Source organism: Lycium ferocissimum, chromosome 2 (assembly GCF_029784015.1).
Source record: "Lycium ferocissimum isolate CSIRO_LF1 chromosome 2, AGI_CSIRO_Lferr_CH_V1, whole genome shotgun sequence".
Lineage (NCBI taxonomy): Eukaryota > Viridiplantae > Streptophyta > Magnoliopsida > Solanales > Solanaceae > Lycium > Lycium ferocissimum.
The window spans coordinates 48614937-48633423 of record NC_081343.1 but is presented as its reverse complement, the minus strand read 5'-3'; the positions used below and the strand labels follow the sequence as shown (position 1 = coordinate 48633423).

The window sequence follows — 18487 nt, the reverse complement described above, 5'->3', positions numbered from 1 at the left end:
AGCCAAGGTTCTATCCCAGAACCTCGGGGTATTAGGCGAAAGACAAAAATTAAAGACCAACAATTTATGGGGCAAAAATTAAAGATCAGTGCTTTTGAAGGACAATCGTACAAATGACCCAATCCTAATTGTATGCAAACAAGTGAGGTTTAGTGAACTATTGACTTGTGATGAATTGAATAGATTGTTGCTATAAATAAATGCAAACCTCCCTTTTTAGTTACTAGTTCCACTGCGCGTTCGTTGCACGTGTATGTCGAATCAGGTCGTACATAATTTTACTTGAACCTGCAAAAATTAATAATATAAATAAAATTTAATCAGGCACAATTAGTATTTATATCAAATTTAAACACCTGAGATCATGTAATGGTGAAAAATTAAATTATCTCAGTAGAATTCAAAAATAAGCTTCAAACTTGAATTTGTAGATCAAGATCGAAATAAACTTGTTTTGTTACTCTTTATCAATGATGTTCAAGTGAGAGAATGCTGAAATAAGAACTTCACATTGGTTCATCATAGCTTGAAACAATAGTTATGTGATCCAAGTTCTAATTTTAAATAAAATACCAGGCCTAAATCTGAATTCTAACTATATGTGAACAAGTGAGGTTTAATGAACTATTGACTTGTGATGAATTGAATAGACCGTCATTATAAATAAATGCTAACCTCTCTTTCTAGTTACTAGTTCTACTGCACGTGTGTTGCATGTGTATGCCGAATCATGTCGTATATAACTTTGTTTAAACATGCGAGAATCAATAATATAATTAAACACAATGATCATGTAATGGTTAAAAGTTAAATTATCTCAGTAGAATTACCAAAAAAGCTTCACATTTGAATTCGTAGATCAAGTTCGAAACAAACTTGTTTTTGTTACTCTTTATCAACCATGTTCAAGTGAAAGAATGCTGTAATATTGTTGGTCATAGCTTGAAACAATAGTCATGTGACCCAAGTTTTGATTTTAAATAAAATACAAGGCCTAAATCTGAATCTATTGACTTGTGATGAATTGAAAAGATCGTCGTTATAAATAAATGTCACCTCCCTTTTTAGTTACTAGTTGCACGTATATGCCAAATCATGTTGTACATAATTTTGCTTGAACTTGTAAAAATTAATAATATCGTATTAATTTAATTAGGAACACTTGGTATTCATAGCAAGTTTAAATACAATGATCATGTATTGGTGAAAATTAAATTATCTCAGTAGAGTTACCATAAAAGTTTCCACACTCGAACGATGTCATTCAAATTGAACTGATTGATATGGAAATACTACTACATAAAATGTAAAAGAAGTAACAATTAAATTATCAAATCATTTTTTCCCCTTTTTTTGCCCATTCAACCAGAAAAACGCCCATGTACCTGTCTTTCCATCAATTCGAAAAGCCTTAGCAAGTAAATCACCAGGAATCGGAGGATCTGATCCAAAACTAGCATCCGCAACGCGAATAGTTGCAGGGCCTTGGCTACTAAAAGCCGCAATGGTAACAGCATTAGCCTCTCCTACATTCCTCTGAAAATGCACAAGACCTCGTGGAACAACAAAAAAATTCACCCACTTCAAGCGTTTTCGTGAAGAGACCGTTCTCCGGGGCTGAAGTTACAAACCCGACTTCCACAAGACCCTCGAGGACTAGCACAATCTCCGAGGCACGAGGATGAGTGTGAAGGGGACTGAAACCGTTTGGTGCAAAATCAGCAACAATGCCGAGCGTGTTGAATCCGTGAATGATCGCCGGAGTTACTATGAACCCGATCGCGTTTGATGTGTTGCCTGGTAAGTGCAAGTTAATTGTACCAGCTTTGCATTGGGTCCTTGCAAACCTTCCCATTCACGTGCACTGCCAAGTTTTAGACACAATCACATATGAGTTTTAACTTGTATTTTGTAAAATATTTTACATTATCGTTTATCGATCAATGTAGTTTTATTTGTTTAATCATGTCATTTACCATGTTTTGCAGGTTATCGATCCATAAAGTTAATTAACTTTAAAGGGTTTTTAATAAGTTGCCTCGATAGTGTACACTGTTAGTGTGTATTAGCTAAACTCATTTAATCATAGATGAGCTATTTGATAGTAGTACAATACGCTACAATACAAGAATTAGGTCTCCAGGTGTATGCTATTTGCTTACTATTTTGAGCTAATTGTCGAAACCAGTGATGATAACAACAGCGGACCTACGTTGGGGTATGGGTGCACCCATTAAAAATTCTAGATCCGTCAATGTGTCAATTAAAAACTTGAATTATGACGAAACACTCTAGATGGTAAGGATTTTAAAATGTGTAACTCTTTATGCTCAATTTTCATTTTGTTGGAAGCACTCTTTTTGACGGAAAAAAAATAGAACGATACCAAAAAGAGTTGAAATTATAGTATACCTGAGCTTGTGGAGTTTGCTACACAAAAATCTTGAAGTGGACTTGGGTCAGATGCTAAACACAGTACTGAACAAATTCCAAACAAGAGCCCTGCTTAACCTTGAAGGCATTTCAATTCTCTTTTTTATTTTGGCTTTTGAAATAATAGACTGCTTATAGAGATTAGAGAAAGCTTTTTCATTCGATCTTAAACGGAAAACGCTGGGATTTTTTTTCTAATATATAGAAGCGCGCAGAAGCTGCTGGTGGTTGTCATCCCTGCTAGGCGACCAAGGGTCATTTCTGTCTTTTCAGATGTAGTTGATAATTTTGCTATGAAGTAGGAAGCTATACTCATGCATTGACAGGCTGTACGTTATGTGTATAATAATGGGATATTTATGTGGTTTGACGAAAAGACCGCAACCCCTATTTGCCGGCTGCTTTTCTTAATTTATGGTACAGGGATATTTTGGTAACTCATGACGAATTTGCTTTTCCTGATTGGTCAGTAGTGCTTGCTACTGTAGTTGCTTCTTTATTTTTGGATTGTGAAGACTTTACTAGCCTTTACGATAATGGACCCATATGAATTTATCATTTCAGTCCTGATCACCATTCCAGCTTTATACACGTGCTATTGTATACCTTTTGAGTCTTTGATATTCAGTTGCTAATGCTATCCTACTGATCAAATAAATGTACATCGTTTAAATATCTTGATTAATGAAATTTTGTTTAGTTAAGGTTAATTTATTATATTTTCATAATTGAATCGGAAAAGGGTACAATCTTTTAAAACATAACAGTATATAATCTATGTAAAAATATACTACTAATATTCTACAGTTAAAAATTCTCTAACTTTGATAGAATATAAATTATAATAATCACATAGTAATATATTTTATGTTAAGTTATAAAATCATACTATAGTTCTGACAGTATCGGTTTTGGTAAACGGCAATTTGTTTGGTGAAATGACAATATTATGCCAATGTATCAGTAGAATAAAATTTATAGTATCATGTTTAAGTTCACAGCTAAATGGGTTCTTGCTAAGATTATTTCTTAATCTGAATAAAATATTCTACTATAAAAATTAAAAAGTGCATCACATAAAATAAAACCATGCGAATAATTGTTATGTGAACATTGAAGTTTGACTCATTATCAAAATTTCCTTAAGAAGCTTGATAAAATAGATCATTGAACATCCTAAGTATAGACTTAGACTTTCAAATAAATTATTACTTAAAACATATGTCACGCCGAACTGGAGCGGACGTAACACGACACCTTCTTGCACGTACGTGACCGAACGAACAATGTGGTGAATCAACATACGTGATATCAAAACATAAGCCCGGAACGTGGAAACAACAAAACACATCCGATATACTAAAACCGAAATCATAATGCGGAAATCTTAGAAAACGAAATATACGAACGTAGCCAACGTGGTTTAAACCAAAAAAACAATAAACCGCTAACAAGGCTAACATAATAAATAAGTCCGTTGTGTCTACGAAGCCTCACAAGAATCGAATAATAGAGTCATGCATGAATCAAAAGCGGATACTCGACAATGCCCGAAGGACAATACGTGTATTCAAAAGCCGAGTCGTCCTTTGTATATCGTTACTGCGTCGCGAGATAGCCAACAATAAAAGAGACATCAACACATTTGAATTATAAATTGGGTATGTAAACAGGCGAAGCAATAAAATACCGACTTTTAGAATCGAAACCGATAATCAGAATCGTAATAGCAAGGAAGTAGAGATATGAATACTCCTCTATATCCGAATCATCCGTATTATACGTGTTTGTATATGTGGGCCTCAATAATAAATGCACGCTATGGCCTCGGTCTAGTAGTGCGTCACCGATGGCCTCGGCCATGTATACGTATACACAAGATCGTATCGTGCTCCTCGGGCAAAATCACATATGTATAATTATGGTAAATTAATAGGGACCGAGACCATAATAACAATGAACAATCTTCCGAATTTGAAATAGACATCTTGCCGAATTAAAACACCGATCATTTCGAGCATCTTGAATTTCTAGCATCGAGACTCGTGTGGTAACAATACATAAGTCTATAAAGATTACGTCCGAGTTCATGATATTCAAATTGTCAACCATGAACGATTCTGTCGCAACCCTAGAAGATAACGGTTCTACAACATATCATGAAACTAGGGCTAAAGCGTATATTGAGTCAAATTACGACAAGTATGAAGAATGAGGCGTAGGGAGAATCATGAACATTCCCTAACATAGATAGTTAGCCTCACACATACCTTAGTCGCTCCAAAACTTGAATTAAAGACTTGGGCTTTGAAGAGGATTTCAAAATCTTGAATTTTTGAACCTTGATATGGGTTTTCTTGAAAACCCTATGTTAAGAATGATGAGTTCTTGCTTAATGATCATGAACGTATGTTGGAATTGACTTGGAATGAATGGAATAGGCTTACCTTAAAGTATCTTGAAGGTTGGGAGAGAAAGAGCTTCGTCCTTAGGGCTTGAGAGACTTCTTTAGGGTTCTTTACCTCGGAAAAATTGGTTTAAAACGAAGTGGGAATGAATAAAACGAAATTTGGCTCTTAAAACGTCGTGGTCGGTGCGCGGTCGCGCTCGGAAGTACTTCGCGCGGGTGATCGCGCGGCCGAAGCGTGAACTCGCTTGCCTGCGAGTGCGCGATCGCGCGAATGAAATGTGCCCGCGCGGTGATCGCGCGGCGGCGTGCTCTTGCCTCGGCGCGCGATCGGCGAAGACTTCGCGCGAGTAAAACGGGTATAACCCAGCACGAGCCCGTTTGAGCTCCATAATATATGGTTGGAAAGGTATTTCAGCGTCACAACTTTCATGTTTTGAGTTTTCTCAAATTCCTAATGTCATTGCGAGAAAGCGGCCATAAGTAATCTCGGACTTAGACGAATTTAGAAGGCCTTGAGAACTTCACTTTTTGGTTTGACTTCAAAATATTTGTTTACAATGCATTCATATAGCTAAAATATGATCTTTATACTAGTTTTAAACGTTCATCTAACTCGAATTTACGGGATATTACCGATATGGTTTAGTATGAAAGTACGAGGTGTTACAATATCTCCCCCTTGGGATCGTTCGTCCTCGAATGATGGGTCGTGGTTAAGATTGATGGCTTGAATACACGAACATGAAGGAACATACATGAAACGTGGGACATGAAATGACGTGATTACATGGAAATATGAATACTGAAACATAAGACATAAGCGTGAAACATGAGACATGACATGACATGGGCTATGGAAAGTTACCTTGGGAGTTCTGCTTGCGTTTTCTTCAAACAAAATGGGTACTTGGATTTCATGTCTCAGCTTCCCATGTAACTTCCTCACTTTTCTCGACTTCTCCATAACACTTTTACCGAGGCTACTTCCTTGGTTCTCACTTGCGAACTTGACGATCCAAAATGGCTATAGGGGATCTCCTCCGTTATTGTTATCTTTAATGTTATATCCCGCATTTTAGTGCAATCGGATAATTCGAAACAATCGCGGGAAGACAATAAGCGAGGCCATATTTATTTTGTTTGGCATAGAGTTGCTTATGAAAAATTTAGAAAGCGGAATTAATGAGGAAGGTCAAGGGCATAAAAGGAAATTCGCAATATGACTCGTGGAAATATGGAGAAAGACGAAGGGCAAATTTGGAAGTTGGAAAATGTTTCATGAACTACAAGAACTAGCCCAAAAAAATAAGTGGGATAATTCGAAACAATCGCGGGAAGACAATAAGCGAGGCCATATTTTATTTTGTTTGGCATATGAGTTGTATGAAAAATTTAGAAGCGGAATTAATGAGGAAGGTCAAGGGCATAAAAGGAAATTCGCAATATGACTCGTGGAAATATGGAGAAAGACGAAGGGCAAATTTGGAAGTTGGAAAAATGTTTCATGAACTACAAGAACTTAGCCTAAAAAAATAAGTGGGCTTGAAAGTTTTTTTTTGGGAAATTTGAAGGCCCAACCGGCCATGTATGTTAGGCCCATGATTAATTAACTCTGGGAATTAAATAGATGACTAAGTCATCTTTATCACAAAATTGTCGGAGACTTCAAGAAAAACAAAAGAAAGAAAAGAAGGAGAAAATAGGCCTTTCGGCCATAGAAAAATTTCCAAGGAAAATTTGCAAAAATTCCTCCAAAATCATTTTCTACCAAGTCAAGGGTGCTTAACGAGGTGGAGGGTTCATTAGAGCAAGAAAAGACAAGTTGGAATTTTAAGCAAGTTGAAGAATTAAGGAAGAAGGTAAGAATTCACTTTTTCATGTTATGGATGGTTTTGTGTGTTGTAGCATGCTAAAAGTGGATGAAACTCATGGAAGGGGGAAAAATCTTGTTGTGGCCGTGAGGTGTAGTATAGGTGTGTATGTGTGGAAGGTTATGTTTTACTTATTTTATCTAGTGCTTGGTTGTTATTGTTGTGAATACTATGTTAATAATGGAAGTTGGATGAATTTGGAGAGGTTGTAGTGTGCATGCTTGACATGTATGGTGTGTGTGAGTATGTGACCGTGCATGTGTGTGCATGGTGTGGCCGTGTAGTGGTAGTGTAGTGTGGAGGAAAATGAGTTAATTTTACTTAGTATGTTGGTTGTTGTTATGTGGATTCTATATGACTAACAAGAACTTAGTGAATTTTTGTGAAATGGTAGCTATTGGAGACTTGTTGTGAAAGTTCATGTAAAGGGAGTATTATGTCTTAGTATGCATGGAAAATAATGTTGGTAGTGTGGTGTTGTCGACATATGAATTATAATGTTGTTATTGTGTTCATCGAAGTTGGAAGGCTTTGAAGAAAGTGGTAAATTGAGATTATGCGTCTTGAATGAAATATGTGAACCGCTAATGTAGTTATTGAATTATGTTAATAACGGGTTTGAATTCCGGATTGTGTTTGATGGAATTTGACTAAATTGAATGTTGAGGATGGTATATTCTGACCGAAATTTGAGCTGCTGGTTCCTCAAGATTCTAACTCTAAGTATACTAATGAGAGTTTTGGTAAACATGACCAATTCGCGCAGATTTGACGAGATTGCAACGTAAATTTGAAGTAGCAAAAGGAGTGGAAATATGTAAGGTTTCCCCTTCCTTTCTTGGCATGTCTTAGACGTATAGGCTTGATTTCGCGCCTCGGGGACCTTCCTAACTCCTTCCGCAAATGAAAATAGTTACTATTCATTCAAAGAAGATTGAACCCAAAAGTGCATGAATTGTTGAGGAAATGTCTAAACATCTAGAACTTGCAAAAATGAGACCCGATTACCCTAAGACCTTCAAGTAACGTCATGACACGTATTATATGTAAGTTGTGTACGCCACCTCATTTGACCCGATGGGCCCTTTGTTCCGGATTTTCCTTGTTGTCCTGTTGACTTATTATAAAGTAGAATCCAATGGAAACTTTTGATTCGTCGTCCTCAAAAGACAAGTATCGTAACCATGCTTACAAGGATATTCCTATGATATAGAGATGCCGGATATGATAAAGTCCTACGAACGTCCTTATTTTCAAAAGTTGAAAACTATGATTTTAAAGCGTGACTTTTCTTCTTAGAAAGTTTATAAATGTTTTCAAAAATATTCATTTTCCTCCAAAATCCAAGTTTTGCGTTTTGATAGTTTTTATGACTAAAACGACGAATATGATTTTACAATGACAACGACGATGTCAAACATGGGTAAATGATAACGAGTATGTCAAACGTGTACCTACCATGGTATATCTATGACTATGTTTTACTATGACATATGTATATAAATGTGAATATATGAATATGTTTATGGGGAAACATAAGACGATAACTGCTTATCATCCCGACGCGGGATGAGACATGACGATATATGATATATATATGACATCTCATAACGCCTTTCATCTTCAAACTTGTTCTTCGAAATGGGTACTTGGATTTCATGTCCTCCTCGGATACCCGTATCAACGTGGTGTACGCCTGGAACTCTAAGACTTCTCATATCGTTATGACTATACCATGTTCATTTACTATGTTATTATTCATGCCTTACATCCGAATAGACGACTTTGGTTTGTTCATGCCGCGCGAGTCGGCCACGAACGAGCCTCCAAATGGCAGCGCTCTGTTTCGGAGCCTCATTCCCTTGGTATATATATAACTCGTATATGTGTAATATTTTCTCCGACGCATGTTTGTATCTTTTATAGCGGATAGCAAAAAGTTTATTATTCCATGTTTATGATGACGCTAATGTAAAGGTTCTAACGAAAAAAAATGGCACGGCTTCGGCCCACTTGATAATGAGAATAGGATAGACCAATTGATGATCTACTCGTAACGCTCGTACGGGTCGTGACATTTAACCCCTATGATTTTTGTAGGAACAACTAGAGACGGGTCTTCCAAACGGTGCCACTTCCCGATCATTGCCTTGATTTATATGGCCCAATAGCGGGGGCAAGCTTCCTTCTTCCCAAATCTCATAACGCCTTTCATAGGCGAAACTTTGTAAACACCCGGTCATCAACTTGGAACTCTAAGTCTCTACACCACACGTCCGAATAGGACTTTTAGCGACTTCTATGCCGTGTCTTCAAACGCTCTTGAATTAACTTGATTTTCTCCATAGCCCGATAGACCAAATGCGGTCCTAACAACTCGCTTCCCCAACTTTAAACTAACAATTGATGATCTACACCTTCGTCAAAAAGGGTTCTAAACGGTGCCATCCCGATTACCTTGAAATCAAGGACACAAGCATTCACCGAAGCAATGAATACAATTTTACTAAAGCTGCCGAGATACTAAGCCGAATGTCTATTGAACCACCGAAAACTGGCCGAGTGAATGCGAGCTAACGAATGCGGGTTAACCGAATACCGAGCGATCGAATCTTTGGATTAAGCGAATGCGGATTAAATGAATCTTTTGGACTAGCATGAATACGTGAGTACCGGATGATATACGAGTACTAAGTGACATAAATGTACGAGTATTGAACTAACATGAATATTATAACATGAGATCTTAATAGCGTATACGTTCGACCATTTGTCGAGGATGAAAAGCCGTGCTAAGGTTCACCTTGGTACCCAATTCTTTACGAAAGGATTTTCGAAGTTGTTGTGTAACCGAGCACCATAATCTTAAATAATGGACACTAGGGTCCCATACAATGCGGCAAGTTCATTAACATATGACTTGGCATAATCTTGTTCAATGCGGGGTCTTGGCTGCAAGAAGTGCGGCGACTTCGTAAGTCCGTCCACAATCACCCAAATTAAATCATGCCTCCTAGGCCGAATGAGGTAGACCTAGAATAGTGAGCTTCTGACATAATTAGCTCTCTGAGTCCATCTACATCCGGAATGCATAATCTGCCTCGGTATCTCAAGGTACCGTTATCTCCCCCTTGTTCAAAAGCTAAGGCTTTGTGTTTGTGAATCCCTTCTTTCATCTGCAGCAAGTAGGAATAACTAAAAAGCGCTTTCTCTAACTTCGATGACTAAGGAGGAATAAGCCATGTTCTGGGCAATAACTCCACCCACTTCGGAGTCTGAAAGTCGAATTCCTAGCTTAGATAAGCGGTGAACTTCTTTCATCATAGTTTTCTTGTATGCCTAAATCATAAGCTGTACTTCCCATGCTTGATTTTTTCTGAGATACTTCCTAAAATACTCATATATCTTTGTGGTGCGCTAAGTCTTTGACTAGCACCTTAAAAATTAGAGTCTCGTGCAATGGCACTACCCTTGTGACACATAACTGGGCATGATCTTATAGCTTTTCTATGATCGCCTAATTGATAATAATTGAACTTGACACGATTCGTTCGACGATCATTCCACTCACTTTTAACACTTTCTAAATTAAGGCATATTGCTTATAGAGGCTTGTTTCATTATGCCAACCTAACTGAATTGAGGTTCTTCTTCATATCTCATGCTAACCCTTCGGGTCTTCAATTATCTCACTAGACTTACTGGCTATTTATGCATCTCCCCCTTAGACCAAGGCTAACGTCTTATACTTGCAAACTCCTCTATTTCGTTGGGATCTAATTAACTTTCCTTATCTTCTGTAATTCCTTTGTACTCTATAACACTGACAACCCTTTTTTTTTTTTTTTTGACTCACTCCTAAGCAATTTCTTACTGGGAAAAGCTAAACTACTTACATGAACGGGTTGCTACTGTATTCATAACCAACATACTCTATCTTAGTGACTTAACTCTGCTCACACTATAAATTTTAGGACAACTCCTTTTTGACAACTCTTAAAGGCTATTCTTAAATAGTTTTCTCTCTTACCCTAGCTGATTTCTTCTTCACTCGGTGATCACTCTACTCCGAATTTAATTTAAGCCCTTGGTTTCTAATACACATTTGGATGTATCCGAACTATCACCCACTTAAGGTGTTCATCTGACTAAGGAAATCAAATCATACTTCTACTAGTTCTGCTGAAATTGCTAATGCATTGTATCTACTCAAAACTTACTTACTATTTTTCTGTTAATCACCCTCTAGCTTCATATTTTCTTGATACACTCTCGAATAACCCGAGTTATTTCTAACTCTCCCTCATCATCCGACGCTATTCTATGGTCATATACTATCTTTTCTGAACTATGGATCATACTTAATAAACTTTCATCTATCTTATATGAACGATTGGAACAACTAAACCCAAACTTTCTATACACATCAAAATCATATAAGACTATACACATCCGGGATAAACACTCGCACATAGCTTAAGCGAGAATTTGTCACATCTTCTTGTCTCATAATAATAATTACTTCTTATAGTAACTTACAACCATCGTACTCTCTAACTACGATCGACTAACTTAAACAAACTAAAATCATTCCCGAAAATTTAATCGATCTCGCTCATGGTTATTATTTCATACATACCTCTTTTCTTAACGAGGCATAGTTCGTACTTTAAAAATTTAAATACGTGGTGATAAGCGGGGATGCCTCTTTATCCCGACGACTCGCTGAAGCTTCCAAGCGATCTTCAGAATCGAAATATCAGGCTTAGCTGTATTACAACCTGACTGAGCTTGAGAACTAAGAGAAGCCACCGAAACACACATTAAGGCCCAACGATGCACCTCTTTGTGTCCTTATAACACTTGTTGCACATAAGATTTGAAAACTTCTGTGGCTCACACTGGTATGTCACTGTGAGGCTGGTGCTCTTAAAATCTGTTTCTAGCTGAACTGACCTTTTTGATCATATCTAGACCTCAAGACTAGTGCACCAGCTGTAGATGGAGTGGGTCTTGATGAGCAACTCGTAGAATCGTCGCGCTCCACCTTCTTGAGATCCTTCATGATTTACGTTTCTCCCCGCGTACTTAGCTCCTTTTCTAATTTCTCTATTATCCCTTCTCGCTATCTCTCATTCTCCTTTCTCAAGAACATCATTATCATTCAACTTACCATTCATTCTACTACACCCCCTTCTCGGGCAACTTACATTGTATTCCACTTTCAATAACACTTGAAGTCTCATTCGTTACCCAAGTCTTTGCACAATTGTACCCCCTATGGGTAAACATCCTTACTTGGACCTTGAATTATCTGTTCGTCGCCTGCGCATTCGAAACATACGTAATTTGATTGGAAGAGAAAGTTACTTATTGCTCTAAGGCATGGCACGATGTAGAGTAGAAAGAAATGAGACAATCCTGAATGTCTTGGTGGTCAACTGTTTATATGTATGGGGCCCTCACACATATAAAAGAGACCCCACTGGACACGGCTTCATAGACTCCCTAAGACACTTGAACCTAGGGCTCTGATACCAAGCTTTGTCACACCCCGAACACGGGCTCGGACGTAACACGGCACCGGTGCGACCGTACGTGACCGAGCGAACCAAGCCGGGCCGAATCAACATGTGATATCAAAACATAGCGAATGTGGAAACAACAAAACACATGCCGATATACTAAAGGTCCGACCGAAATCATAATGCGGAAATACTTAGACAATCCGAAATATCCGAACGTAGCCAACATGGCTTAAACCAAAAACAATCGAATAACCGCCAACAAGGCTAACATAATAAATATCGACCGTCTCGAACCGTGTCTATGAAGCCTCTAAGAAACCGAATAATAAGCTGTCTATGAACCGAAATAACTCGGATAGCCGACAATGCCCCGAAGGAATTTGGGGGCTCACCGATGGCCGATACGTGTATTCTTAAAGAGCCGAGTCGTCAACCGTATATCGTTACTGCATCGCGAGATGCAGCCCCAACAATAAAAAGGGACATCAAGACATTTGAATTGTGCTTGGTATGTAAAGCAACCGAAGCAATAAAATACCGACACCGTAAATCGAAACTCGATAATCGTAATCGTAATAGCAAGGAAATAGAGATATGAATACTCCCTGCTCTGTATTTGAATCATCTGTATTATCTGTGTTTGTATATGTGGGGCCTCGGCCCAATAATAAATGCACGCTATGGCCTCGGCCTAGTAGTGCGTCAGTCAATGGCCTCGGCCATGTATACGTATACACAAGACTGTACTGTGCCCTCGGGCAAAATCACATATGTATAATTATGGTTAATTAATAGGGACTGAGACCATAATAACAATGAACAATCTTTGAAGCCGAAATAGACATCCGGACCGAATTAAAACAACGTTTAGCTTCGAGCATCTTGAATTTCTGGGACCGAGACTCATGTGGTAACAATACATAAGTCTATAAAGATTACGTCTTTGAGTTCATGATATTCAAATTGTCAACCATGAACGAATCAGAATCGCAACCCTAGAAGATAACGGTTCTACAACATATCATGAAACTAGGGCTAAACTCGTATATTGAGTCAAATTACGACAAGTATGAAGAATGAGGCGTAGGAGAATCATGAACATTCCCTAACATAGATAGTTAGCCTCACATACCTTAGTCGCTCCAAAACTTGAATTAAAGACTTGGGCTTTGAAGAGGATTTCCAAAATCTTGAATTTTTGAACCTTGATATGGGTTTTCTTGAAAACCCTATGTTAAGAATGATGAGTTCTTGCTTAATGATCATGAACGTATGTTGGAATTGACTTGGAATGAATGGAATAGGCTTACCTTAAAGTATCTTGAAGGTTGGGAGAGAAGAGCTTCGTCCTTAGGGCTTGAGAGACTTCTTTAGGGTTCTTTACCTCAGAAAAATTGGTTTAAAACGAAGTGGGAATGAATAAAACGAAATTTGGCTCTTAAAACGTCGTGGTCGGTGCGCGGTCGCGCACGTTAGCCTACCGGAGGGTACTTCGCGCAGCGTTGTGGCTGCCTGCCTCGGTGCGCGATCGCGCGGCCGAAATGTACTTCGCGCGGGTGATCGCGCGAAGGCGCATGGTACGCCTCGCGCGTGATCGCGCAACACTTCGCGCAGAGTAAAACGGGTATAACTTCTAGCACAGAGCTCCGTTTGAGCTCCATAATATATGGTTGGAAAGGTATTTCAAAGGCCTACAACTTTCATGTTTTGAGTTTTCTCAAATTCCTAACGTCACTACCCGAAAACTGGCCATAAGTACAACTGTCTCAGACTTAGACGAATTTAGAAGGCCTTGAGAACTTCACTTTTTGGTTTGACTTAAAAATGACTGTTTATCACCCGAATGGATTCATATAGCTAAAATATGATCTTTATACTAGTTTCATACGTTCACATCTAACTCGAATTTACGGGATATTACCGATATGGTTTAGTATGAAAGTACGAGGTGTTACAACATATTGCATAAAATGATAAAATCATACTAAGCACTATACCTACGTTGGGCACGGGCTCGGGTGGCTAGTATAGTACTAAGTGGTGCCGAAAGGGAATTAAGTTAACAGATATAATTGAATAAGTCCAAAGGATTCTGATCATTATTGTTCAGTCATAATGTAAGTATGTTAACTGAATTAGTCTATGGATTCTCACTTTTCTCAGCCAAATGTAAGAATTATTGATGATAAGTTGATTCTTTTGTCAGATTGCAGATGGATTCTACCTCTCCGCCGAACCTTTAATTTGTTTATTTATTCTTCCTTTCTACTTTTTGTTTATTACTTCCTGTATATTGTTTTTATTTGTGGTGGCTGGCCTGAGGGGGCGAGAGGGAGGGGAAATGTGGAGATGGGAATTAATTTTTTTTCATATTATCGGATTTAACTGAACAATATCCTCTCTAACAAAGTACTACATGATCACCCATCATCAAAATTTTATGAGCTTATGTAGAAATTCATTCTGTGTTGCCAACATCATCTAAATGTACTATAGCAATCAAAATGCACAGGCTTCTCGTGTTTATATCTCTAAATCACGGCAAATGTAGTAAACTAGCGTGGATGGGCAAAGACAGTAAATCAGTCCTTCCACTCCTATCATTTCATTTGGGCTTGTTACTTAACTCTTCGTGGGTAGGTTTTTTACTTATTTTTCTTCTGTTCGGTACGTAAACAGAAAATATTATTCTAAATCTCTCCCTCAAAATTAAAAGCTCCAAAGCACAATATATCTCTTCACAAATAAAAAAAATACAAATCCTTCTGCATTCAACAATCACTTAGGCAAAGTAGTAGGCATCCGTCGAGCCGATCTACTTTATGCTTTTGACTCCTGAACATACCTCAATCTTTATTTTATTTGAGTAAATTTCTTATATTTTAAATTTCAAACACATTTATTATTCCTGGCTCAAAAAATTTTTGTTAAGAACAAATTAAAACTCTTGAAGTTTGAAATAGGCTTAAATCATATGCCTTCCCATAATACCCATTGCTGCAAGTGATTGTTGTTCATAATATAGTAGCTTTTTTATAAAACTCTTGAAGTTTGAAATATGCTTAAACTCTCCTTTTTTTCTAAACTTTATTGTTGTTCATAATATAATAGCTTGTCGAATTCAAGTATGACAGATGGTTTACTTTTGTCATATTGATACCAAATTAATGATTGCTCAAATCTTGGGTCCGCCTCTGCAGACACGGGTTTAACAACTGAAAGAATCAAATATTTCTAACTTCTCCTACTGAGCCTGATCTCAAACTGGAAAATGATTACAAGCAATTTGAAAACTTGTAACAGCAATTTAGAAACTCTTGGCAGATCGAAAAATCGCCAAGAGAAAAGCCAAGTTGAGAGCTGGTTTAAAAGAAAATAGCAGGATGATGAAAAATCACTACTATATTTTTTACGGTATACAAACATTTCTTTAGAGAAAAAAAAAAAAAAAAAGGATGCACTTCAAATTTTCTTATTCTGTCCATTGAACCAATAACATTTCAAATAGAATGAAGCAAAAATATGAAAATAGAAGCAACTCATTACCATTAGGTTTCCATTGCTGATTTGTCACGTCCGTGCACGGTACTTGACCCAGTATATTTCAAATTTTCAACCTTCAACAGTCATTAGCAGAAGTCAAACAAACTAAACGGTGCATGGAAGCAGTAAACAAAGGCAGAACAAAAATTTTCTCGTTACTATTTTCCATTATATAGTAGCATAATAATCATAAACTGTCAGATTATAGTTTTGGGATTTCCCAAAAGTCAAATCATCATCAGTATTTGACAAAAGCCTGGAATTTCATTTTTTTTTTTTTTTAAGATAAGATGCACTTTACTCTCTCCATTTCAATTTACGTGAACCTTTTGGAGTACGAGGGTCAAACTTTATAACTTTGACCTTAAATTTTAACATAGGTTTTTCAAGTTTATAAAAATAAAATTTATATATTTAGAAACTACATTAAAAGTACTATAAGTTATGATAATTTTTTATTAAAATAATTTTTTAAAAAAATATAAAGAAAACGTGGTCAAAGAACTACCTCGTAGACTCCCCAAATAGTAAAGGATTCACATAAATTGAAACAGAGGGAGTATTAGATTTAATATATAGAGAGTGTTATTTGACAAGATGCATATACAATAATAATAAAGTCCAAAAAGAAATCTCAGGTTCATTATTAGGTGTTCATCAATCCAATTCAAGAGGCAACTGTGAATCAAAACTTAGGATAACTGAATATCTTTAATTGAAAATTTTGCGAAGCTGCAAGCCTACAACAAATAATTGTTAATCCCTCAAAGTGCTTTTTGTGAGGAATAATTGATTTTAGAATCTTTTAAAAAGTAAAATATTCTCTTTGTCCTAGTCTTTTGACTATTCACGAGGACCACGAGGTGGCTCAAATCCTCATCTTTTTTCAATGTTACACTTGTTTAAGTATTCTCATCTTTTTCAATTTTACACTTGTTTAAGTATTGTTCATGGCAAAAGCTCAAAGTGAGAAGTTCAAGTGCATGAGTTTGATGTGTTTCAATTAACATATCATAGGTGTAGCCGTGTGGGTGTGTGCCCACCAAATTAAAAGGTTTCTTACAAGAAATCACGAAGACATAATACATTCTCAGTTGCAAAATGGAGTAGCAAGTACATACAAACGAAACTAAAAGGGGTTAGAGTGCTGTACTACTCACATGGCCTGCCCATCAAGGAGCAGAAAAGAAGGATCATCAATGAAGAAGTGCTGAAAATACTTCAGGGACACACATAAGTAGTTTCCCACCTCTTGTCTGGACACGGCGAGGCAGGCCATTGTTAAAAAGTGATGATCTTGTTCCTGGAGAATCACCACAAGATTCCCATTTGGCAGGCCAAGCAAAACGGGGGTACGATGATATCCCGAGGAATAATAAGTGGGTTGAAGTGGGTGCAATTTGTGTTTAAGACTTGGTGACAGGACCATCTTCGAAGCTTAATGTCATATGCAAACAAGTAGAGGTCATAGGTGAACCAATAGAATGTGTTGTTTATGAACACTGACGTTGTATTTATAGTAACATGGCGTAGGGTTTGAAGGTTTTCACAAGCTTAGATATACTTTGGAGGAGAATTGAGAGGACGTCGCCACAAATCAAAAGAAGGCAGGCCTTTAGCACCACTCAATTCATTAGCAGTTAGGTCGTAAAGCAGGATAGAAGCATCAAACAAGGAATAAAACACAATTTCATCTTTTTTTTTAATCCTCCAGAAGATGCAGAGCAGATTTGGAAGGAACAAAAGGACGAAAAAATTGCATAGGGGGTTCCAGGTAGGTCCAGGAATTGGTGGCGGGGTAGTACATCTCACCACACTTGCTCCATGCATGAACGTAAGAATCCTTCACCGCATCCTTTGGGGGGTAGTCATAGCCGGAGACAACACATAGCTTTCCACCAACGGCAGCGACGAAGGGCGAGGTACGGGGAATATTCGTGGAAGATACGGTTTCCCAATGGTTGCTAGTTTCTGCTGCTATGTTTAAGCAAATCCATACAAACGTAAATGTCGCTAGCAGCACTAGTGTTGAATCCCGCAACCCAGTAGATGTCCTTGTCTTCACCAACCACAGCCCACTTTCCTGTCATCCCAGATCTCCAATTCGGACGGAGCTCCGCAACTGGACTTATCCTCTTCCTCCTCCTCCTGCTTTTACCGTCATACCTTGAGGTATCAAACTCCACGCGATACCCCAAATAATTTACCTTACCACGTCCGTGAAAATAGACAACAAACGATGAGGAGGCCATTTCCTGCGATTTGGGGATCAAGGAGCAGGGAATATCAGGTTTTATTTATTTTAATGCAACTCGTTGACAGCAGCAGATGTAAAATTGTACCTCCTTGGACGGCTAAGATTGATTAACACAAATGGATTGGGCCAAATTCACTCAGTTTTCGGCCGACCGCTAATATTGCTATCTAATGTAGGGGGCCCAAACAACATCACTTCTCTATATTATGGGGCAATTTGCGGGATTGGCCTTCGCTGGGGTGGTCTTTAATTTTTATCCCTCAAAATGGTAGTCTTTAAATTTTGTCCTTTAGGCAGAAATTCTGCCTATGCAGTTAAGACGGAATTTCGATGGACAGATTTGCAAAATTTTGCCTGAGCCAGAATTTTGCAAAGTCTGCCTTGCGATTTTTTTTTTTTTTTACTAAGCTTAGGTTCAAACCTACAACTTCAGGATGTTAGGTGA

The 18487-nt window shown here is 37.7% G+C and overlaps 1 pseudogene; it reads right to left on the bottom strand.

Annotated features, from left to right (window-relative positions):
- Positions 1-223: 223 nt before the first annotated feature.
- Positions 224-18037, bottom strand: LOC132047676 (putative germin-like protein 2-1; annotated as a pseudogene).
- Positions 18038-18487: the final 450 nt, after the last annotated feature.